Source organism: Staurois parvus, unplaced genomic scaffold (genome assembly GCF_062004578.1).
Source record: "Staurois parvus isolate SC_StPar_1 unplaced genomic scaffold, SC_StPar_1.0 ptg001072l, whole genome shotgun sequence".
Classification (NCBI taxonomy): domain Eukaryota; kingdom Metazoa; phylum Chordata; class Amphibia; order Anura; family Ranidae; genus Staurois; species Staurois parvus.
The window spans coordinates 1,303,224-1,328,122 of NW_028318868.1; the positions used below are offsets into that span (position 1 = coordinate 1,303,224).

General features: G+C 42.4%; 1 protein-coding gene across 15 annotated transcripts in view; it reads right to left on the minus strand.

Annotated features, from left to right (window-relative positions):
- The window catches only part of SCAI (suppressor of cancer cell invasion), a 1,319,466-nt gene extending 1,295,185 nt beyond the window's left edge, over positions 1–24,281 (minus strand). For 4 of the 15 annotated variants that reach the window (XR_016307572.1, XR_016307571.1, XR_016307570.1 and 1 more), the window contains exon 1: positions 24,122–24,278. The gene's annotated coding sequence lies outside the window, so the exon portion shown is untranslated. Of the gene's footprint in view, positions 1–24,121 lie in introns of all 15 variants that reach the window. The other 11 variants (XR_016307574.1, XR_016307573.1, XM_089658461.1 and 8 more) reach the window with 5 other exon arrangements.
- Between the last annotated feature and the right edge of the window lie 618 nt (positions 24,282–24,899).

Here is a 24,899-nt window from a genome sequence, read left to right on the forward strand (position 1 = left end):
CCAAGTCACACCATATTGTCTGCTATTAGAGCGGTCACATGGATGCATTTCCAACATGGATTTCTAAAGTAGTATATGGCGATTTGCATAGATATCTGTGTCCGATGTTTTGCAAATCGCAAGGAAATCGGCATCTTCACTGTAAGTCGCTGGATTTCTAAAATCGGCTTTGATGTGACCGGGGTGTAAGGACTTTTTAGGTTTGATTTCCTGAGTGGTTTTCCGATTTATGGGAAATGTTCTGTTGTATGCTGCACAGGTACATTTCACTGTGGCTTTCTTTCTGACTGATTTGTGGGGCCTGTATATCAAGGGTTAACGCAGGTGGGAAGAGGATTCATCAGGTAAAAACACTTTCTCTGACCAAATGAATGAAAGTGGTGGGTGTGGTCTATGTTATATAAAGAGTTGTAGTAGTGGGTGATTAAACCTTGTATAGGCCAGGTTATTTTCAGCAAGTCCTTACCTGTGGTGGTTTGGGGAGGAAGAGATATTGTGATGAATTGGCTCAGACCACACTCATGCTGTGTTTTGATGTGGGCTGTAAATGTTTTGCATTTTTTTCCTTCTAAAGTGTGTTTGTGTGTTATTGTACAACAATTGTGTGTTTATTATCTTTGCATTGTAATCCTAACACATGCCAATTGCTCTGCTCTTCCAAATCTGTACTTGGCTTATTTAGACTGAAATGCAGTTTTTGGACAAACCTGATGAGATGTGGAGGATTTGGGGAGGTGGGAGGTTTTTGTTATTTTGGCACTTATATATTTTATATTACTATTTTGAACTGCAGCCTGTTTTGCGGATAGAGGATCCTACTAAGTGATTCATATTAACCATTTGTTTCCTGCTGTAACCTGTGAAAGCACAGTTCATTAGAAGTATAATCTTTTAGGATTGTAAGCGCTTATGAGCAGGACCATTCTATTTTAGCAGCACCATTCTATTTTAGCAGCATCAGCATCTATTTTCCCACCAATAAATTGACTACCTACTTATTGCTGCTGTCCAAATAAATGTGGAATATGTATTTGATCAATAAACATTTGGACTATGTATATTTTTTTTGGGGGGGGGGGGGGGTATTTCATGTTCAAGTTCAATATACACTTATATTTTGTGGGCTATATAATATGCCCAAATCTAGCTTGTTAGAGTGCACATATGCAAATATGTCCAAACCAAAAGCCCCTTATTGCACCACAAGACAATGTTATGTACCAATGATTAGGTCGTGTTCAATGTGCAGCTAGCTATTCTTTCTACAGTCCTCTTAACAGTAATAAATTAGGCCCCCAATTTATGTTGACTTTGGGCCTTTACTGGCAAACATATTCGCCAATGCCAAATACACAGTAGAGCTGCAAACATATATTCACCGATGCCAAATACACAGTACAGCTGCAAACATTCATTCACCAATGTCATATACACAGTAGAGCTGCAAACATATATTCACCAATGCCAAATCCACAATAGAACTGCAAACATATATTTGTGAATGTCATATACACAATGGAGCAGCATGGAAAATTGCTATAGTGCACAAATAAACGCCAAGACGGCTGTTGGAGGAGGCGCTAGAGCAGCTGTCATATCGAAAATATGTCATCACGTTTGCGGACATTTGCACACACCAGGAAGTGTTAGTGGATGGGAGTGTAGTTCGGAGAGTTTAGTGGTAATTTGCAAGTCTATTTTTTGGCTTTGTGAATTGTTCTTTTGTGGAATTCTAGACCACATCTGGACATGGCGAGATCGCTGTTCTCGACCAAGGAGCTGATCCTTATTTGCAGGGGAAACATTACTAATAATTGTATTTTCAGTTGAAAACATGTCTAATTCCTAGATACATTGAGGTACATAGCAGCGGTTCAAGGTATTTCATAGAAGTTATTGTTCTTCCTAACTATACATGTGGCATAGACACAAGCATAGACCCAGGGCCACTGTTAGATATCAAGGCGCCCCTGACAGCCCCCCACCGCCTCAGAAAATATCCAAATTATATTTATGGTAAAAATACACTAAAAACATTAATGGACATAATCCCAACCATATTCCTCCGAAATCTAAATGATAAAACTGTACAGAGTTCATAAATAAAGCTGTGTGTGTAAATGAGGTCTTGGGGCTCATTCACATGCATGCTGTGGCCTGTAGAGTGTGAATCAGTGGTTTGCTTTTGTGGCTGTCGCCGTTTGCAGGCAACCTATGTTACACTATGGAAATGCTGCAGGTCCTAACTTGACAAGCATATCGGTGCAGGTGTACAGCCCTGAACACAGACAGTGAGCATTCAGGGCGACTTCCCCATGCCTTCACGCCTGTCAGATTAAAACCTGTGTTCATACAGCTGCTATGTCCCCATAGTGTAACAGGTGGCTCCAGCCACATGAACAACCCACTCATTCATGCTCTACAAGCCAGAGGACCTGTGCGAATGTGGCATTTTTTACTTTTTTTTTCCCTCAGCTCATTAATTTCAATGGGCTGCCTAACATGTGGGAACATGCAAAAATACTGCAGGCATATTATTTTAAAAGTGTGTTGCACCTAACCACACAGTAGTGTGGTGCCATGCGTTTTGGTGGCTGTGTTAACTAGATGGTGGTGCAATTAGGTTTTCATCATGGTACCTGAGCACATCTGCAGAGGGCATTGCATTTCTTTGCTGTGCAGAAAAATGCGTACTCTTGCATGCGTTTCTGCACCAGAAATGGTGTGAACAAGTCCTAAAGGCCAGTTCACACTATAGAAACAGTCTAGATGTGTTCCAGATGCGTTTTTGCATGCACGTTTTTAATGCGTTTTTGACGTGTTCCAGTGCATTTTGGATGTGTTTTTTTACGTGTTCCAGTGCATTTTTTTTATGTATTCCAGTTCATTTTTTCCCCTCTTTTTCTTCAATTTAATTAGTGACGTGTGTTTTAGTGTGTTCCAGGGCATTTTACTGCGTACAGTTCTATGCATAAACAATGCAGCCTGTTCGACTTTTTTTGGCAGCACCTGCAACGCACTGGAACTGCAAACGCGGATGTGAACTATGACATTGGCAACCATATAACCTTCTTTCTGTGCGTTTTGGATGCAAAAAAGCAACTGAAACACAGAGTGTGAACTGGCCCTAAAGGTTATTATAGGTAAGGGAACTGGACTGACCAGGAATTGTGAATGCAAATCAGACTAGTGGTGACATACAATCAGGAATCATAATAATGCGAGATCGGAGCTGGAGGTGGTAGGAAATGAGACACATTAACTAGATCAGTAAATAGTTAAATAAAAGAGTGGGGCGGTGATACATAGATTTGCAGATGGAACAGTTGATGAGAGGGGGGGTGGGGGAGGGGGTCAAGTTGTATAAGGAGAGAGGTTTAAGGGCTCATTCACACTTGACTTTACTTCTAACTCTTGCCAAACGCCCCTATAGCGTTTGGGAAGCGTTTGTAACGCTCCTCAAATGCTCCCCAAACGCCCTATGCACGGTTTTGAGGCATGTGATAGGTTTTGCCAAGCTTTAAACTGCACCACAAATGCCAGTAATGAAGTTAAATGGTATTAACGCTCTGCAAACGCCTCGTACGCAAAAGCCTGCCAGGCATTTGAGAAGCGGCACCATAGACTTGAATGGGAGGCTTCAACTCCTCCTGATTCGACAAGAGGCGCCAGTTTTGCTGCGATGCAACGCTAACGCTTCTGTGAACAGCACTGTGTGCTGCCATGTGCAGAATTTTCAGACACTTGAGAAGCATTAAAAACACTTCCCAAACGCCTGTCTGACACCTGCTGACAAAGCTAGTGTGAACGTAGCCTAAAAGAAGATAAAAGTTGTAATGAAATACAAACAGAAGGAAAATTGAAAGTTTCAAACTTGTCAGAAGAACAGGAAAAAGGTAAGATTCATTCCCATTGATTGATCAAAATTCCTGGCACTGACAGAACCGTGGAAATTGATCTCCATATTTTGGGCATTCACAAATGTCAAGGAGCTTACAATCTAAGGCCAGAAACTCAGACATATACTAGGCCCAATTAACCTAACAGCATGTTTTTGGAGTGTTGGCAGAAACACACCTGTGCAGATAAAGCTTGCAAATTCCAGACAGGTCAGCCATGACTGGGATTAGAACCCGTGACCCAAGTGCTGTAAATCCTGAGTACTAACCACCAAGCCACTGTAGGAGACAGGAGTTTGAGCTGGAATGTAGAATAGTTACATGATTAAAGAGAAGGAAGGTATATCATTATATTGGGAAATTAGAACTAGACATTCAAATTATTTGAGATATAAGTGTGAAAATGTTTGACATTTGAAAATAGAATGTATGACATTCATTAGGAAATGCATTAGTTGTCCGATCATTTTTGAAGAAACAGCAAACAAAAAAAAAAAGTTATAATATAGGTGTGCTTTTTATTTTAAAATTATAAGTATTCTCATATGCAAACAGAAAAACGCCAATTGGACAAATCCCGCGGTTGTGCGCCACCTAGCGAACATATCTGGTATTGCATCCAGAAATGTGCCTGACGTGATTCTGGATTTACTAACAAGAAAGAGTCTACAAAGTAGACTCTATTCAATGAGCTTGCTAAATGCCTTTCTGATGACTGACAGGTCTAGATTGATTGAATTATTACTATTATTATTATACAGGAATTATATAGCGCCAACAGTTTGCACAGCGCTTTACAATATAACGGGAGACAATACAGTTCAATACAAGAGGGATAGGAGGGCCCTGCTCCTTGGAACTTACTAGCTTTTTGTACCATTAGCCCCTCCCTCCTAGATTGTAACTGTGGGGGATGAACTAGTTGGAAGAGTAGAAGATTCCATTATTAGCTGTGGGAAGGATAGGCTTCCCTGAAGAGATTTTCAGAGATCGCCTAAAAGTGAGCAGAGTAGGCGATAGTCTGATAAATTGGGATAGAGAGTTCCAGAGGATGGGGGAAGCTCTGGAGAAGTCCTGGAGACGAGTATGGGAGGAGGAAATAAGGGAGCTAAAGAGTAGGAGGTCTTGCGAGGAGCGGAGAGTACAGTTTGGGTGGTATTTGGAGACAAGATCGGTGATGTAATTTGGGGCATAGTTATGAATGGCTTCATATGTTATTGTTAATGTGTTGAATTTTATCCATTGGGCAATGGGAAGCCAGTGGAGGGATTGGCAGAGAGGGGTGGCAGATACAGAACGGTTAGTAAGGTGGATGAGTCTGGCAGCAGCATTCATGATGGACTTAAGAGGGGATAGCCTGAGATTAGGTAGGCCAAAGAGGAGGGAGTTACAATAGTCAAGGCGAGATATAACCAGGGAGTGAATAAGTTGCTTAGTGGTTTCCGAGGTTAGGAACGGCCGTATCTTGGAGATGTTGCAGAGGTGAAGTCTACAACATTTGGACAGTGATTGGATTTGGGACTGAAAGGACAGATGGGAGTCTAGGATTACACCTAGTACCCTAGTACCCTGGCATGAGGGGAGGGACTGATGATTGAGGGGATCTTGACGGAGCAGTCAGGGGAGGGGGCATGGGCTGGGGGGAATACTAAGAGCTCAGTTTTGGAAATATGGAGTTTGAGGAAGTGGAGTGACATCCATGCCGATATGTCACTTAGTAGGTTAGTAATGCGAGAGGGGACTGAAGAGGTGAGGGGTAGAAAGATAGATTTGTGTATCATCAGCATAGAGATGGTACTTAAAGCCATGGGAGTTTATCAAGTGACCAAGGGAGGAGGTGTAGACAGAGAAGGGTCCAAGGACAGAACCTTGAGGGACCCCTACAGAAAGAAGGAGTGAAGAGGAGGAGGAGGCAGCGTTATAGGGAACGCTAAAGAAGCGCTGCGATAGGTAGGAGAACCAGGAGAGAGCAGAGTCTGAGGCAAAGAGTGGAGTTTTTTGAGGAGGAGGGGATGGTCAACCATATCAAAAGCCGCAGAGAGGTCAAGTAGTAAGAGTACGGAGTAGTGGCCATTGGTTTTAGCAGTTAGTAGATCATTAGTGAGTTTTAGTAGGGCAGTTTCAGTGGAGTGTAGTGAGCGAAAGCCAGACTGTAAAGGGTCAAGAAGGTTGTTGTCGGTGAGGTGGGAGCTCAGGCGATTGTAGACTAAGCATTCTAGGAGTTTAGAGGTAAATGGCAGATGGGAGATGAGTCTTAAGTTGTTCAGGCTGGTGGGGTCCAGGGAGGGCTTTTTAAGTATGGGAGTGATGTGTGCATGCTTTAGAGGGGAGGGGAAGGCACCAGTAGAGAGGGAAAGATTGAAGATGTGAGTGAGGGAGCGTAAGATGGAAGAAGAGGGTGACCGTAGTAGTTGTGGGGGGACAGGATCCAGGGAGCAGGTAGTGAGATGGGCTTCTGAGAAAACCTTAGAGACCTCTTCAGTAGTAGCAAGGTCAAAAGAGGAAAGGTATGCTAAGTGGGATGGATGTCTGCGCAGTGGGGATGCCCCTACAAATTGCGTCAATCTTGTTTTTGAAATGATTTGCAATCTCGTGAGCAGTGAGTCAGGTACTGGGTGGAGGTGGAGAAACTAGAGAGTTAAAAGTAGAGAAGAGACAAAGAGGACTGGATGACAAGGTATTAATAAGAGCGACAAAGTAGGCTTGTTTGGCAGCATGGAGGGAGGAATTGTAGGTTAAGAAAGCAGATTTATATAGGGTGAATGCTTGTTGAGATTTGGTTTTACGCCACAATCGCTCCAGCACACGACTATGTTGTTTAAGATTTCTGGTGTCGTCAGTCTGCAAGGTTGTAATGGTTGGGTCTGAAGCTTCGTGTTGTTAGAAAAGCAAGTGAGTCTAATGTGGATGAAAGTGAGCTGTTGTAGACAGCAGTGTCCAGGTCAGGGCAGGACAGGGGAGAGATTTTGTCAGAGTTGGTCAGTTGCAGAGTGGAAAAGAGAAGGGTTCAAGTTGTGAAGGTTTCTGCGGGTAATTGTTTGCTACTTAGAGGGATAGGTGTTTGAAGATGAGGAGACTGTGAAGGTGATGAGATTGTGATCAGAGAGAGGAAAGGGGGTGTTTGTGAGGTTGTAGGGAGTGCAAAGATGGGAGAAAACAAGGTCTAATGTATTCCCATCAGAGTGAGTGGAGGACTGTATACATTGCGCTAAGGCAAAAGATGAGGTTATGTTGAAGAGTTGGGATGTAGCCGGGTTGTTGACATTAATAGGGATGTTAAAATCTCCGAGAATGATAGTGGGTAGTTCAGAGGAGAGAAAGTAGGGTAACCAGGCAGAGAAATCATCAAGAAAGCGGGACACCGGCCCAGGAGGCCGATAGATCACTGCAATCCTCAGAGAAATGGGAGAAAACAGCCAGATGCAGTGAGTCTCGAAAGAAGAGGATAGAGAGGGAGGGTTAAGAAGGACTTGAAGGTGTTCGGTGGGGATAGAAGCAAACCAACTCCACCACCTTTCCGACCACTGGGTCTGGGTGAGTGGGTCCAGAGAAGGCCTCCAAAGGAAAGGGCTGCGGGAGAAGAAGAATCTGTTGCTTGAAGCCAGGTTTCTGAAATTGCTAGTAGGTTAAGGGAGCAGGAGACAAAAATGTCATGGACAGAGGTGAGCTTATTACAGACAGAGCGGGCATTCCAGAGCGCACATGAAAAAGGGAGGGTGGTTTTTGGGAGCACGGGGACGGATATTAAATTGAGGGGATTTCGGCTATTCCCAGAAGAAAGAGGATGCCTGGAGTGGGGGTGAAATAGTGGGGGACCAGGAATTGAGTCTGCCTGAATGTTCAGCGTCTGCTGGTAGACTCAATTCTTAGTAAATCAGGGCCAAAATGTCTTTCCTGGATGGTAGGGTAGAAGGGAACGCTAAGAACTAACAGGAGCTACTGTATACTGTGCAAAATCCAGCAAGTAAGCAGATGGTATTAAAGAGATGTTTAGAGTAAATGGAAAATTGTCCACAAACTGCAGCCCTTATCCAGGATGCCCCTTATGGTGGTCTGACAGATATTACATGCGAATGGTATGTGGTGCGACAGCTTTTGCGCATTTTTTTTTATTGTAAGTGCAGTTTTAATGTTTGGTTCCTAATAAAGCAATGATTTTTGGAAAGCACTATGGATTGTTTATATGAATTTTCTGAGCATCTTTGAATCTATGGGGAGCATACACTCATCGGCCTCTTTATTAGGTATACCTGTTTCTTTGCTTGGTAACACAAATTGCTAAATCAGCCAATCACATGGCAGAGACAATGCATTTAGGCATCTAGATGTGGTGAATATGACTTGCTGAAGTTCAAACTGAGCATCAGAATGGGGAAGAAAGGGGATTTAAATGACATTGGAGCCAGATGGGCTGATATGAGTATTTCTATTTCAATGGTTTTTATTAATTTTTAAACAGTATAAAAGAGAGGCAATAAAACACGCCCACGCAGGGGCTATCAATTGCACAGATAAAGATATATTTCAAAAACTGCATTTTCAAGCACAACCATCTCTATGTTTTACAGAGAATGGTCCGAAAAATAGAACATATCTAGTGAGCGGGAGATGCATGGGCGAAAATGCCTTGCTGATGTCAGAGTTCAGAGGAGAATGGACACTGGTTCGAGATGATAGAAAGGCAACAGTAAATCAACCACTTGTTACAACCAAGGTATGCAGAATACCATTCCTGAATGCACAACACTTCAAACCTTGAAGCAGATGGGCTACAGCAGAAGAAGACCACACGCCACTCCTGTCAGCTAAGACTAGGAAATGGAGGCTACAATTCGCACAGCCTCAGCAAAATTAGACAATAGATTGGAAAAATGTTGCCTGGTCTGAGGAGTCTCGATTTCAGCATGAATCCATCCTGCCTTCTTTTAACAGTTCAGGCTGGTAGTGGTGGTTAAATAGTGTGGGAGATATTTTCTTGGCACACTTTGGGCCCCTTAGTATTAATTGAGCATTGTTTAAACCGTACCCCACAGCCTACCTCAGTATTGTTGCTGACCATGTCCATCCCTTTATGACTACAGTGAAGCCATTTTCTGATGGATACTTCCAGCAGGATAATGCACTATGTCACAAAGCTCAAATAATCTCAAACTGGTTTTTTAAACATGACAACGAGTTCACGGTGTTCAAATGGCCTCCACAGTCACCAGATATCACATAGAGCACCTTTGGGATATGATGGGAGATTTGCATTATTGATGTGGAGCTGGCAAATCTGCAACTGCATGATGTTATGTCAATATGGACCAAAATCTCTGAGGAATGTTTCCAACACCTTGTTGAACCTATGCCACAAAGAATTAAGACAGTTCTGAAGGCAAAAGGGACGCAACCTGTTACTAGCAAGGTGTACCTAATAAAGTGGCCAGTGAGTGTATATTAATCACTTGCCCTCCTGAGGATTTACCCCCCTTCCTGACCAGGCCTTTTTTTGCTGTTTGGCGCTGCACTATTTCAACTGATAATTGCGTGGTCATGTAATGCTGTACCCAAACGAAATTTATGTCCTTTTTTTTCCACACAAATAGAGCTTTCTTTTGGTGGTATTTGGTCACCTGTGCACTTTGTATTTTTTGCGCTATAAACAAAAAAACCATGTAAATTTTGAAAAAAAAAAAAATTTTCACTTTCGGCTATAAAAAAAAAAAATATAGTAAACTCAAAAGTTAGTCATAAATTTAAGCCACAATGTATTCTGCTACGTCTTTGGTAAAAAAAAAAATCCCAATAAGTGTATATTGATTGCTTTAGGTGAAAGTTATAGTGTCTACAAACTATGGTATAGATACTGTAATTTATGCCATTTTTTGCTATACAGCACTACACTCGTATAACTGACAATTGCGTGGTCATGCAAAGCTGTACCCAAACAAAAATTTATGTCCTTTCTTTCACACAATTAGAGCTTTCTTTTGGTGGTATTTGATCACCTGTGCGCTTTTTATTTTTTGCGCTATAAAAAAAAAAAAATAATAATATTTTCTCATTTGTCATAAAAAAAAAAACTTCCAAATAACTCAAATTTCGTCATACATTTAGGCCAAAATGTATTCTGCTACATGTTTTTAGTAAAAAAAAAAAAAATCCCAATAAGTGTATATTGACTGCTTTGTGTGAAAGTTATAGCATCTACAAACTATGGTATAGATAATGCAATTTACACAGCTTTTACTTTCTGACTGCCTATCACATTTCTTGAGGTGCTAAAATACCAGGATAGTACAAACACCCCCAAATGACCCCTTTTTGGAAAGTAGACACCCTACGTTTTCTGCTCAGAGGTATATTGAGTCCATAGGAGATTTATTTTTTTTTCCACAACTTTTTGGAAAAATGACAAAAACTGTTTTTTTTTTTTACACAAAGTTGTCACTTAAATGATATATTGCTCACAAAAGCCATGGGTATATGTAGAATTACACCCCAAAATACATTGTGCTACTTCTACTGAGTATGGAGATATGACATGTGTGAGACCTTTTGGGAGCCTAGCCACATACAGGAGCCTGAAATCCAATGACCACTTTGAAAGCCTGAAGGTGCATAACTTCATTTCACTTCCTCACTACCTATCACGGTTTCAAAGGCCCTGAAATGCCAGGATAGCACCAACCCCCCCCCAAATGACCCCTTTTTGGAAAGTAGACACCCCAAGGAATTTAAAAAGGAGGCATGGTAAGTATTTTGCAGATCTCATTTTTTCTCACAAGGTTTTGAAATATAAAAAAAGAAAACAAAAACATATTTCTTTCTTTTTTTATATTTCAAAACCTTGTGGCAACAAACAAGATCTGCAAAATACTCGCCATGCTTCTTATCAAATTCCTTGGGGTGTCTACTTTCCAAAAATGGGTCATTTGGGGGGGTTTGGTGCTATACTGGCATTCCAGGGACTCCGAAACTGTGATAGGTAGCCAGGAAGTGTAATGAGGAAATAAAGCCCTTTAAAAGCCTGAAGGTGATTATTGAATTTTGGGGTCCTGTACTTGGCTAGACTGCCAAAATGTCTCACATGTGGTACCCCCATACTCCGGAGAAGTAGCAGAATGTATTTCGGGGAGTAATGCCATATATACCTATGGCATGTGTGAGCAATAAATTATTTAAAATGACAATTTTGTGTAAAAAATTTTTGTGTGTCATTTTCCAAAAACTTGTGGTAAAAACAAATTCTTCTATTGATTCAACATGCCTCTCAGCAAATTGTTTGAGGTGTCTCCTTTCCAAAAAGGGGTCATTTTGGGGGGTGGGGACATTTTATGCCCAGCATTAGAAGTTTATGCCACACATCACTCACTCTAACCACCGGAAGACCAAGCCTTTTCTGACACTTTTTGTTCACGTAAAAAAAAAATTATTCTTGCTAGGAAATTAATTTGAGCCCCCAAACATTATATTTTTTTTAGAGCAGACATCCTAGTCAATAAAATGGTGGGTGTTGCAATTTTTTTTATCTCACATAGTACTCACACAGCGATTTTTCAAAAGCAATTTTTTTGAAAAATACACTTTTTTTAATTTTAATGCACAAACACAATATATTGGCCAATTATTTGGTAAGCTATAAAAGATGATGCTATGCTGAGTAAATAGATACCAAACATGACATGCGTTAAAACTGCGCATGCCCCATGCAATGGCGACAAACTGCATAAATTTTTAATATCTATAGGCAACGCTTTAAAAGCCTTTACAAGCTACCATTTTAGATTTACAGAGGAGGTCTAGAGCTATAATTACTGCCCTTAATCTGACGTTCGTGGCGATACCTCACATGCATGGTGCAACTGCTGTTTCCATACTGGCACAGGATCAACGCTCACGATCGCAGATGCGTAGGGGGGAGAGGGTACTTTTTTTTTTCTTTGTTATTCTGATTTAATTATGTTTACACTATCCCTTTAATTTTTTTTTTTTTAATCACTTTTAATGCTATCATAGGGAATTCATATATTCACTATAACTTCAATGGGCATTGTCATATATTTTTTTTTGAGAAATCTGGGGTCTATCAGACTCTGGATATCTCCTCTGCATACATTCTCTAATCTCACCAAGATCGGTGTGATCAGATGCTTTCCCAATTCACAAATGGCGCTGTTTATATCCTGCACAACTGAAAAGATGAAATGCTCGTAGCTTCTGATTTCTTAGACTATAGAGATGATTGCCACCATTCCGGTCTCCAATCAGCTCTATGATCAGCTGGCAGAAACACCGACTGCATTCTCAAGTTTCCCCGATGGCACAGGACTGCCCGAGAAGGCCGTGGAAGGCAGCAGGGGAGGGGGGGTATTTTCTCCTGCGGCTTGTAAAAGCAATCCTGCAGCCAATTAGCCACTAGGATTGCTTTTACATGAAAGCCCATCGGCGGCAGAAAAAAACGATACCAGGATGATGCCTGCAGCTGCAGGCATCACCCTGGTATAACCAAAGTCCAGTAATGTCAATGATGTACCAGTACGTCGCTGGCCCTTGTTGGGTATATATGCTATGTTCTTTTTTCCTTTATGCAGCCTGTGGGCTGAATGGGAAAAAAAAAAAATACCTCCCTTCATCCACCTACTTCTAATGGTGGGCACACATGAAATGTGTCAACAAATATAAAATATATGTGCCAAAGCATAGGGACCATCCACCCACTGGCCACCCCAGGCCCCCATGCTTCAGCATATATGCTCTTTTTTTAACTGCAGATGAAAAATCTCATCCGACAGCACTGCTCACACCTACTTATGTATATTCTGAGAGCAAGTCCCTGTTGCGGTCAGAATAAACAAGTCGGTGCTGCAGTTTGACGTTCCTGCGAAGAAAACAACAATGGTTAACAATAAAACAGTAACTCAATAAAACAACTTTATAATTGAAATATCTCTTCAAGGAAAAGTGTGTGGTGGTATGCCCACCATTAGAATACCTCCCTTCATCCACCCACTTCTAATGGTGGGCACAAAAGAAATGTACCAAATATAAAATATACATGCCAAAGCATGCCCCTATGCTTCCTGGCCACCCCAGGACCCCATGATTCAGCATATATGCTCTTTTTTTAAACTGCAGATGAAAAATCTCATCCGACAGCGCTGCCCACAGTGATTTATGTATATTCTGAGAGCAAGTTCCTGTTGCTGTCAGAATAAACAGGTCAGTGCTGCAGCTGAAAGCATTCTTGCAAAAAGCAATGGTTAACAATAAAATAGTAACAATAAAACAGTAAAAGTAGAACAAAAAAAAAAAACTATAAACTATTTTTGGTTTTTAAAATTTTTAATTGTTTTTGGGATTTGTACTTTTTATTTATTTTTAACTTTTTTTTCCAAACTTTAACATTTTAAAAACAGATGGTAGGGTCTTTCCAAATGTGATAGCCAGTTTCCTGACTACCTAACATCTTTTGAGACCCTGTGTAAATGTGCCCTGAACGGTGCCGTGCTGTACCCTATACAAATACTCCACTAGAGTACGGTAGCGACGGAAGTAGTCCTTGATGCAGAGGCCAGGTTGGTCAGGACAGGAGGGACAAAAAAAAAAAAAAAAAAAAAAAAAAAAAAAAAGCAGCTGTCACACCTAATTCCATGTCTGCTACAGACACATCTTTTTTGGGGGTTCCTTTGGGTTGGGGTACAAGGAATGGCATCGGGAAAATGCCTCTCATGCAGCTGGCTAACTGCATCTGGGTTGGGGGTTTGGGGCATAGCACCTTCTGGATACCGTGATGATCTCTTCCTGGAATTTTAAAGAAGGATCCACTATGTCCAGTTGCTTTGTAAAAAAAAAAAAAAAAAAAAAAAAGCGTTATATAAAGCCAATTGAAATAGACACTTTTTTGTACCAGCGTCTGGCTTTTCGGGAAACAAAGTATGGCTTCATCATCTGGTCGTTGAAGTCCACCCCTCCCATGTTAAGGTTATAATCGTGGACACAGAAAGGGGCTTCTCAACAACACCAGCTGCCGTGGTAATTTGGATGGTCGTATCTGCTTCAATGGAAGACAGGAAGAAAACATCCCGTTTGTCCTTCCACTTCACTGCGAGCAATTCTTTGTTTCTCAAGCAGGCTTTTTTCCCCCTTTCTAAGATGGGTATTTACAAGCCATTGGGGGAAGCCTCGGCGATTAGGTCGCACAGTGCCACATACGCCAATTCCAAGATTGTACAAATATCTAAATAGTGGCACGCTTGAATAAAAATTGTCCACGTATAAGTGGTACCCCATATGGAAAAAGGATGATGCCAAGTCCCAAACTATCTTGCCACTGCTCCCCATGTAGTCTGGGCATCCGGGGGTCTCCACGTGACTATCTTTTTCCCTTGTAAATCCCAAACTTATATGTATAGCCTGTTGCCCTCTCACAGGTCTTATACACCTTGACCCCATATCTGGCACGCTTGCTGGGGATAAACTGTTTGAATGCAAGGCAACCAGAAAAAATAAAGAACTCATCAATGCAGATGTTTTGCTGGGGAGTATACACATCTGCAAATGTTTGGTTAAAGTGATTTACGAGGGGCCGAATTTTGAGGAGCCGGTCAAATTCAGAGTCACCCCAAGGATGACTGAGTGTGTTGTCGTTAAAGTGTATAAAACGCAACATCGTCTCGTATCTATGCCTGGCCATGGCAGCAGAAAACACGAGCATATGATGAATTGGGTCTGTGGACCAATACAACCGCAATTCCTTTAAATTTTAGAAATGTCCATGTTGAGGGTTAGGCCCAAAAAAAAACAAACTTTAAATTCGGAAACTGTAATGGGCTTCCATACAAATGGTCTGGCAAGGTATGAATTTGGGTTGGCGGCTAGAGATTGTCATGCATATAAATTGCTTTGATCCACAATCAATGCATAAAGATCATCTGTGAAAAACAGCTCCAAAAAATCAAGGGGAGTATTTAAATTTGCTGTTTCCACCTGAATTCCGGGTTGGGCAGTGAATGGGTAAAGTACAGGTGCTGCAGAATTTGTGGGCTGCCAATCGGGATTTGCAAGCACATCCAGAAGGATACTAGGGGCTCTACAGGCCTGTGTGCAAATTCTAGGTGGCTGCGGGACACTACTTGTGCTCGCCACCACACCAGCTTGTACTGCACTTATGGGACTTGCCACGTCACCAAGTGATACTGCAGTGCTGGTATGTATAAGAACAGGACGTACTAGGCCGCAGGTGCTCGCCAGTTCACCAAAAGGTAGCGCGGCACTAGTACTGGCACTCTGCTGCATATGAGTCATCATGCGTTTGTACCACCTCAGCAACCTGGAAATGGGGTCAGGTACGCCTGATCTTAGCAGGGACCTCTTCTCCGTCGTCTGAACTGTCAGGGTGCTTTCTACAGGTTCATATTCTGCAGCGGATTCTGTCAGTGAGTCTTCCCCTATGCTCTCACCTGACATGCTCAGAATCCTGTAGGCCTCTTCACTAGTGTACCTTTGGTTGGACATTTTAGCCACTAAATTTATAGGAACCTAGTGCGACTCATGGGGGAAAAAAAAAAAAAAAAAAAAAGAACAGTGCCTGGCTGTTAGGGACTGCTTGAACAGCTACAAAAAAATTTACCGACAAGTGCTAACAGAGATCAGGCTTGATTCTGTGAACACTGCGGTTTTGTGTGTAATGTATCAAGTGACAGTGACCTACTGACACTGCACTTGCTGGGGGAGAAAGGGGGGGCGTAGGGGCTAAACGCAGGTGCTGGCAGGTGTCAGGGCTGATTCTGCCAACGCTGCGTTTTTGGGGATGCTATACTAATGTGAACATTGGTATAGCGCTGATCTGATCAGAGATATTGATCCAATCAGACACTATACTAGCAATGGAGGTTTAGTGTGCAAGTGAGCGTGTTCCTGGAAATCAAGGGGTTAAATGTGATTACTGGTGTACTAGTGGGCAATCTGACGCTAACACTATTGGAAGTCACCAGTGACACTAATACAGTGATCAGTAAAAATCTGTACACTGTGAATAATGACACTGGTGACAGGGCAGTGAAGGGGTTAACTGGGGGGGCAATCAATGGGTTAAATGTGACCTAGGCTTGTTCTAACTCTTAGTGTAGTGCTTTGTACTCACGTTTTCTGTGTCTTCTTCTCTCTCTGGGATGGAATGTGCCCAGGCAGAGAAGATTAACATCATATCCTGTCCTGTGTAACTGTCAACACAGGACAGGATAGGACAGGGACCGATCATCCGACTTTAGCCAGACATGACTGGCCGAAATCGAATGATTGATCCCTCAGGGATCGAATCGCAACACCAGCAGGTCGGCGGGGGCGTGCACGCCCCCCCAGTCCGCAAAACCATCGGGAGCGATTTTGCACAGCAGTGTCGCCCTGCCGCAGTATATATACTGTGGCTGGTCAGCAACCGGTTAAACCTGATTGGATTGAGAGGAGCACCTATACATTTGATACATTTGGTTGCATGCCTTAAAAGGGACATTCGCATATAATCTTTTGACTGTAGGTTAAAGTGAGGCAAGCGAAAAGATAACAGATGCTGAGGACAATCACAAAGAGACACCACATGAGGACTACTCGGTTTCCTTTTTATAATGGTTTTATTTTGTTGGACTTTATTTTTGAGCATTATAGTATATTGCTGATTATAGAGCAGCGCTGAATCTTTTTTTGTTTTTACGGTATAAGGAGTATATGGTACTCTAGTAGAGTAGAAGCACGGTTTTTATATTTCCTTCTACTTGGTATTTTTATTCACAAAAGGTGTGTGCAGGAGTATTTCTAATAATCAATATACTAAACACTGCCTACTTTAGATGTTTACAGATTCGTCACATGGCTATCTTTCAGTGTGGGATTCTTTATGCATCACTCCAAGTCCATGAGCTTGAAAAATTCCTCTCACAACCAGAACATTCCAAAAACTTATTTCCACGTATTATACCTCCCTGCTCCACTTGGGAAAAAAAAAAGCCAAAATCCTCACTCCAGAACTTGGGAGTGTTTTCTGTAATCAGCAGGAAATAATTCAGAAAAAAAACAAAGACCCTCATCAAAGTCTCCCTTATATCATATTGTACCCCCTTACAAGAGAGTCCAAGTTTTCATCAGGGTTTCCCATCACAGTCCCCTCTTTCATTAGTGAGCTGGACAAGATCTTGCTTCAGGCCAGATGAGACCCCTGGGCTAGACCAACTAGGGCCTTCTCGACTATATTCTGTAACTTAAACTATGGCATCCTCTTGAATTTTCTGGTTTTGTTTTCGCCATGGTGTAGGGAGGTGGAATTTTTATCCCCAGTAACCTGGGCATAGAATACTTATCCAGCACAACCTCTTCATCCGCATCTTATCCTTAACTTATCCTGGTATTTATTCACCACTGTTTTATTTTTTGTGCTACATAAAGTGAAAAAAACATACAAAATAATTAATTTTGACTTTTTCAATGTTTGAACTGATTATATACAGGATACTGTATTTTGTGTTTCACACAAATCAACCATTTGTAGTAAAACCAATATACTGTAATGATCACCTCTATACAATTGGTCAGAGAATATAACTTGGTGCAGATTCACCTTAAGCAGTCGCCATTCCTATAAGCCATGCAAGCCTAGCCTACTGGTATGTGGCTGCCCCAGGAATGCCATGTTCATTGGGCAGAAGTACAGGAGGCTAAAGAAAGGAAGAACAAAACATTCCCTGTGGATCCAGGAGTGCAATTATTCACAGGGGATGGCTGGGACTGGTGTCTTGTAGTCAGTGGGATGTGCAAATGGGTCAGTTCAGGCGCAGGCAAAGACAAAGACATGCTCAGCTAACAAGCAAAAGATCTGTGGTCAATAAACAGGCCAGGGTTAGTACAGGAGGCAGGCAGAGGAAATACTGCACTGGTATGGCAATTATAAAGAACCCTATTGCTGCCATACACTGGTCTGGTGAAACTGGGACTGGTGTGTCGGTGGTCAGGAAACCTGTTGCTTATTGTACTAGTCTGGTGTGGTGGCAATCAGGAACACTCAATCTAGCTACAGTAGTGCTCAAAAGTTTACATACCATGGCAGATATTGTGAAATTTTGGCATCGATATTGAAAATATGACTGATCATGCCAAAAAATGCTCTTTTATTGAAGGATGATGATCATATGAAGCCATTTCTTATCAAATAGTTGTTTAGCTCCTTTTTAAATCAGAATGATAACAGAAATCACCCAAATGGCCATAATCGCTTTTACAGGAGTACAGCATATTTTTTATGCCTTAAAACACAGTTCTATGTTATGAGCAGTGTTCAGAAGCATGACCCAAAACTGCATTCAGGAAGGAGCTTACGAGCATAATTTATATACATTTTTTCCAGCAGCAAGAATAATTATTTGTCCAGAAGAATGAGTTTACACACACACCAAAAACTTGATTTTTCTGCCATCTCTTGGCAGAACGATCTAACAGAGATAGGAATATTTTAACCACTTCCATACCACACTATAGCCGAATGGCAGCTACAGCGTTGTCATCCAGTTCTGGGAGGGCGTCATATGACATCCTCCCAGAACACGCCCAGCTCTATCTCTGATCATTGTGTCCTTTGGACACAGCTGATCACATGACATAGTAAAATGCCAATCACAGACCTTTTACCACCTGATCCGCTGTGTTCAATCACAGCGGACGACCATGTAAATACACTTGCCGGTTATCGGCAGTACTTTCCTCACGCTGTCACAGCATGAGGAAAGTACTGCCGATAACCGGCAACTGTCAAAGGAGACATCTGCACTGATAAACAGGGCACCAATTAGCAGTGCAGCCCCAAAAGTGCCCAACAGTGCTGCCAATCTGTGCCTGTCAGTGCCCTTCAGTTCTACCTATTAGTGCCCATCATTGCCGCATATCAGTAAATGTATGTAAAAAATCAGTGACGATTACATATTGCCAAAGGAAAGCTCTATTTGTGTAAAAAGAAAAAAAAAAATTTCATATGGGTACAGTGTTGCATGACCACGCAACTGTCATTCAAAGTGCGGCAACACTGAAAGCTGAAATTTGGTCTGGGCAGGAAGGGGGTAAAAGTGCCCAGTAGGCCAGTGGTTAATACACTTATGTGCATGAGGCCTAAAGCAGAACTCCAGTCAAAAACAATATAAAAACTATAGCCCATTAACCACTTGAGCCCCAGAGGATTTACCCCCCTTAATGACCAGGCCTTTTTTTGCTGTTTGGCGCTGCACTAATTCAAATGATAATTGCGCGGTCATGCAATGCTGTACCCAAACAAAATTTACGTCCTTTTTTTCACACAAATAGAGCTTTTTTTGGTGGTATTTGTTCACCTGTGCGCTTTTTATTTTTTGTGCTATAAACAAAAAACCACAAAAATTTTGAAAAACAACAATATTTTCTACTTTCAGCTATAAAAAATATATCGTAAACTCAAAGTTAGTCATAAATTTAAGCCAAAATGTATTCTGCTACATGTTTTTGGTAAAAAAAATCCCAATAAGTGTATATTGATTGCTTTGTGTGAAAGTTATAGCGTCTACAAACTATGGTATAGATACTGTAATTAATGCCTTTTTTTGCTATACAGCGCTGCACTAACTCAAATGATAATTGCACGGTCATGCAATGCTGCACCCAAACGAAAATTACGTCCTTTTTTTCACACAAATAGAGCTTTCTTCTGGTGGTATTTGATCACCTGTGCGCTTTTTATTTTTTGCACTATAAACAAAAAAAACACAAAAATTTTGAAAAACAACAATATTTTCTACTTTCAGCTATAAAAAATATATCGTAAACTCAAAGTTAGTCATAAATTTAAGCCAAAATGTATTCTGCTACATGTTTTTGGTAAAAAAAATCCCGTGCATTAGCGGGCAAACTGGCGCTATCTAGGAGGGACGCTAACACTATCGGAAGTCACCAATGACACTAATACAGTGATCAGTAAAAATCTGTTCACTGTAATCAATGACACTGGTGACAGGGCAGTGAAGGGGTTAACTGGGGGGGGGGGGGAGGGGGGCGATCTCAAGGGGTTAAATGGGATTTCTGGTGCACTAGTGGGCAAACTGGCACTATCTGGGAGGGGCGCTAACACTATCGGAAGTCGCCAGCGACACTGATACAGTGATCAGTAAAAATCGGTTCACTGATCAGTGACACTGGTGACAGGGCAGTGAAGGGGTTAACTGGAGGGGGGGGGGTGATCAAGGGGTTAAACGGTATTACTGGTGTACTGGCGGGCAATCTGGCGCTATCTGGGAGGGGCGCTAACACTATCGGAAGTCGCCAGCGACACTGATACAGTGATCAGTAAAAATCGGTTCACTGATCAGTGACACTGGTGACAGGGCAGTGAATGGGTTAACTGGGGGGGGGGGGGGATTAAGGGGTTAAACAGGATTACTGGTGTACTGGCGGGCAAACTGGCGCTATCTGGGAGGGGCGCTAACACTATCGGAAGTCGCCAGCGACACTGATACAGTGATCAGTAAAAATTGGTTCACTGATCAGTGACACTGGTGACAGGGCAGTGCAGGGGTTAACGGGGGGGGGGGGGCGATCAAGGGGTTAAACGGGATTACTGGTGTACTGGCGGGCAATCTGGCGCTATCTGGGAGGGGCGCTAACACTATCGGAAGTCGCCAGCGACACTGATACAGTGATCAGTAAAAATTGGTTCACTGATCAGTGACACTGGTGACAGGGCAGTGAAGGGGTTAACTGGGGGGGCGATCAAGGGGTTAAACGGGATTACTGGTGTACTGGCGGGCAAGCTGGCGCTATCTGGGAGGGGCGCTAACTCTATCGGAAGTCGCCAGCGACACTGATACAGTGATCAGTAAAAATTGGTTCACTGATCAGTGACACTGGGTGACAGGGCAGTGAAGGGGTTAACTGGAGGGGGGGGGCGATCAAGGGGTTAAACGGGATTACTGGTGTACTGGCGGGCAAGCTGGCGCTATCTGGGAGGGGCGCTAACTCTATCGGAAGTCGCCAGCGACACTGATACAGTGATCAGTAAAAATTGGTTCACTGATCAGTGACACTGGGTGACAGGGCAGTGAAGGGGTTAACTGGAGGGGGGGGGCGATCAAGGGGTTAAACGGGATTACTGGTGTACTGGCGGGCAAACTGGCGCTATCTGGGAGGGGCGCTAACTCTATCGGAAGTCGCCAGCGACACTGATCAGTAAAAATCGCTTCACTGATCAGTAACACTGGTGACAGGGCAGTGAAGGGTTAACTGGAGGGGGGGGGGCGATCAGGGGGTTAAATGTGTCCTAGAGTGTTCTAACTGTAGTGTAGTGCTTGTGTACTCACTTTTTGGATGTCTTCTTCGCTGTCTGGAACGGAATGTGTCCAGGCAGAGAAGAATGACATCATATCCTGCCCTGTGTATGTCAACACAGGACAGGATAGGACAGGGACCGATCATGTGATTTCAGCCAGAAATCACTGGCTGAAATCTAATGATTGATCCCTCCTGGATCAAATAGTGTCACCCGCGGGTCGGCGGGAGCGCGCGCCCCCTGCCGGCGAAAGTGTCGGGAGCGCGAAACCAGTTTTAAAACGTGGTTTTGCGCTCCACTGCCGCCCTGCACACGTATATACACAGTGGCAGGGCGGCAAGCGGTTAAAAAATCAATCAAGCAGTTTTTGTTGCAATCTTCACTTTAACCTCTTCTGCTCTTTGGATATGTCTAGCAAATCCAGAGCCTGAAGAGATTAAAACAAGCCCACAAATGCTGTCAGGATGGTAAGCAGGAAGGGATGTTCTCTGATCCCCTCTGCCAAGTGCAAACTTGAAAGAGCTTAGCTATGAGCATTTCCGGTTCAAAAAGCTGTCAAAATCCAGGCTGGAAAGCAAGGTAAAACAGTGGACAAGTCCACAGTCTGTCACAAGATGCCTAAGTCAGATTGTCAGCATTATTCAACCCATTTTCTTTGAGCCTAGACAAGCTTTCCTCAACCCTTTTTACCACAAAAGGAACCTTTGAAATAATTTTCAAGTCACAGGGAACCCCGCCTAAAAACGTAGGAGAGCTAGAGAACCATATAGAGCTTGTGGTATGTTATCAATATCAGAACGTTATACTGTAGTACAACCTGAGGTCCAAGACGGCTATGAATGCACCCTGAAAGAAATTCATAAACTTACTTAAAACCATTTATTTTTTCAGAATTCTTTGTAAAAAGATGCATTTACACTTACTGAACACAGGTGGCCGAAGAAAAAATTTTACAGTGTCTCTTTACTGGACTTCTATGAGTTTTATCTTCCCAAAGAAAATATCCCACTCTTCGCAATCACGTCTTTTCATTTTATCAGTTTTAGCTGAATCTATGTTTGTGAGCAACTATGTTCAAGGGTGAAGCACACGAAGGGCCAAATTAGAACTAAAATATCTGTCGAGTACCTTGAGAATTCATTAAGATTTCCTACTACATCCATAGAAATGAATATTGATGCGTTCGTTTATCAAAAACAGTGCCAAATATTGCACTAATTTTATGTTGCCCTCTTAATTTTATAATAAAAATATTACAAAGAAAATTAAGTTTTATTTTCATCATAGATAGGCACATTAACTACATTAACCACGCTCCGTGTGTCCAACAGATACACACAAAACAAACATGTCATGCTTTCCTGCTCTGTGCAATGATTTTACACAGAGCAGCTCCAACCTTCCCCTTCTCGGGTCCCCCACCAGCACTCCTGGCTCCTAACCCCTGCTGAGTGCCTCCATAGCAAACCACTTGCTATGGGGCACTCATGCCTGCTCGCTCTCGAGCCTTGCCCCCTACTCCCTCCTCAATGTCTGTGACAGCAGCATGAACCCATGGCTCTCACTGCTGCCTCTCTGTCCAGTGAGGAGGGAGAGAACCGGCAAAACAGCTGCTCTTGTGCACATCACTGGATCAAGATCGGGTTCAAGTAGCTACACACAGTTTTTTTTTATCTTCATTCAAACAATGCATGAAGGTAAAAAAACCTTCTGCAACCCCTTAAAGTTAAAGTTGTTTCTAAAAGCTGAAGAGGCTTCTTCCCATTCTCTCGCTCTCTCCGAAGGTCCAGTCTGTGGATGGTGGAGGTAGGATTGCAACTGCAGCAGCTTACAAAAGGAGGCAGCGACAGACCAATCACACAGATTAAGGGAGCCTGCTTGAGTGAAAAGGCAAGTAGTCCAGTCTTTTCTGCCACTGCCAATGGATGTTGGCCCCAGAAGTATGCATGCAGACTGGATATAATAAGGAGAAGCACAACAGTGCTATGCTAATTTCTCTATGCATTTGCCCTTCCTATCAGCTCTGTCACTGCACATGGATTGAGACTTTTGCTGCTTCCTCTCACACTCGGGGCCTGTCGAATAGAGACTTTTAAACTGATAAGGTTAAGCACAACTGTGCTCATATTTTCTTTCGCTTTGGCCTGTGCTTCCATCAGCATGCTCCTTGGTAGCATATGAATTGATTGACTCCTTGCTCTCACACCCGTGCTCTACCAAATAGGGTCATCTAGGCTGATACCAGGTCAAAGTCAGGGACCTACGCTGGTAGCACGTGATCCATTTATATTTATGAAATATTATTTAACACAAATAGCATTACTTTGGGTCTATTACATCCACGTACAAGTTAGTCAGAGTCTCTTGGATGTATATAAAATTATTTTGGTGCATTAAAAAAAGCCATAGTCACCGAAGTCTACTATAAATTATAAAAAAAAAAAAAAAAAAAAAAAAAAAAAAAACCACACACAAGAACACCCCAGTGGATGCACAGGTGAAAAGAAAGACACAAACAATCAGAAGCCAGAATAATTACCCAAACCCTATCAACCCAATCACTTTCTGGTCCTAGTCTCGATTGCAGACATACATTTTAATCTCATAGGTGTAAAAAAAACCATGTGACGTTTCCTTGTCAGTGACATTGTTACCATCCAGCTATTCCGGCTGGAATAGCCAACACAAAGCTTTATGATAACACGGTTTCAAAGCCACATAGTACTAATGGCTTCTAACACCTTCTTGACATAATTTACACTGACGAAATGTGGCATTCGCTAACGCGCGATCAATATGCAATAACATAAGCTTTGTACGTGATCGGCATAAAACATATTACTATCCACAACACAGAAAGGGACAAGGGGATGACGGTAAAGGTTCTGCAACCACTAGCAAAACATACCCAATCTCCAAATCTCAAAGCAACCTTTCTTCCGGCCTCTTCTCCCTTCAGCCCCGTTCCTGACCACAGACCAGCTTCAGCAGCCTTATTATGGTACACTTCGCAACCAAACCCGGCCCCACGTTAGTCCACCCCTTGCTCTTTCTGATTGGCCACAGCTTGTCAGTTCAGGGAGGCCGCTAAATGTGATTGCCAGAGACGTCTGTCTATCAACCCTCTTTCGCTCGCTCGCGCTCTCTCTCTGTTCGGTTGACCCGGTAGGGAAAATGAATCGAGCGGCCCCGTGTGTCAAAATGGGAGCAGTACGCAAGTGGAAACCGTTACCAGAGCCACTATAAAGCGGGAAACTGCAGTATAACAACGGTGTGGTGAGGTTAGAATAGACAAGGGGTTTTTAAAAGCTTTAAAAATAACAGAAACATTTTTTTCATAGAGTAAGGGAGGGTTATAACCCCATTATTATGTTTATATTTGTTATCTGTTGGAGAGAGTTCTTTCCACTTCCTGTAACATAGCCAAACCAGAAATGGAGAAGAAATCCTTTCAAAGTGAGGGAACTCCTGCTTCTCACCAGTCAACATAATTGGTGCCTCCATTGAATAAGTTCTATTCAATTTCTGGTGAACACCGAAAAATGTGGAATTTTCTTTCACTTGCACCCTTAGTGCAAGTGAATAGTAAACAGGATGATCAGAAAGGGTGAATCTCCCTAACCGGATGCAGACATCATTAAAAACTTGAGAGGTGTTTCTTCACTCTATCCAAAATAGGGCTGCAA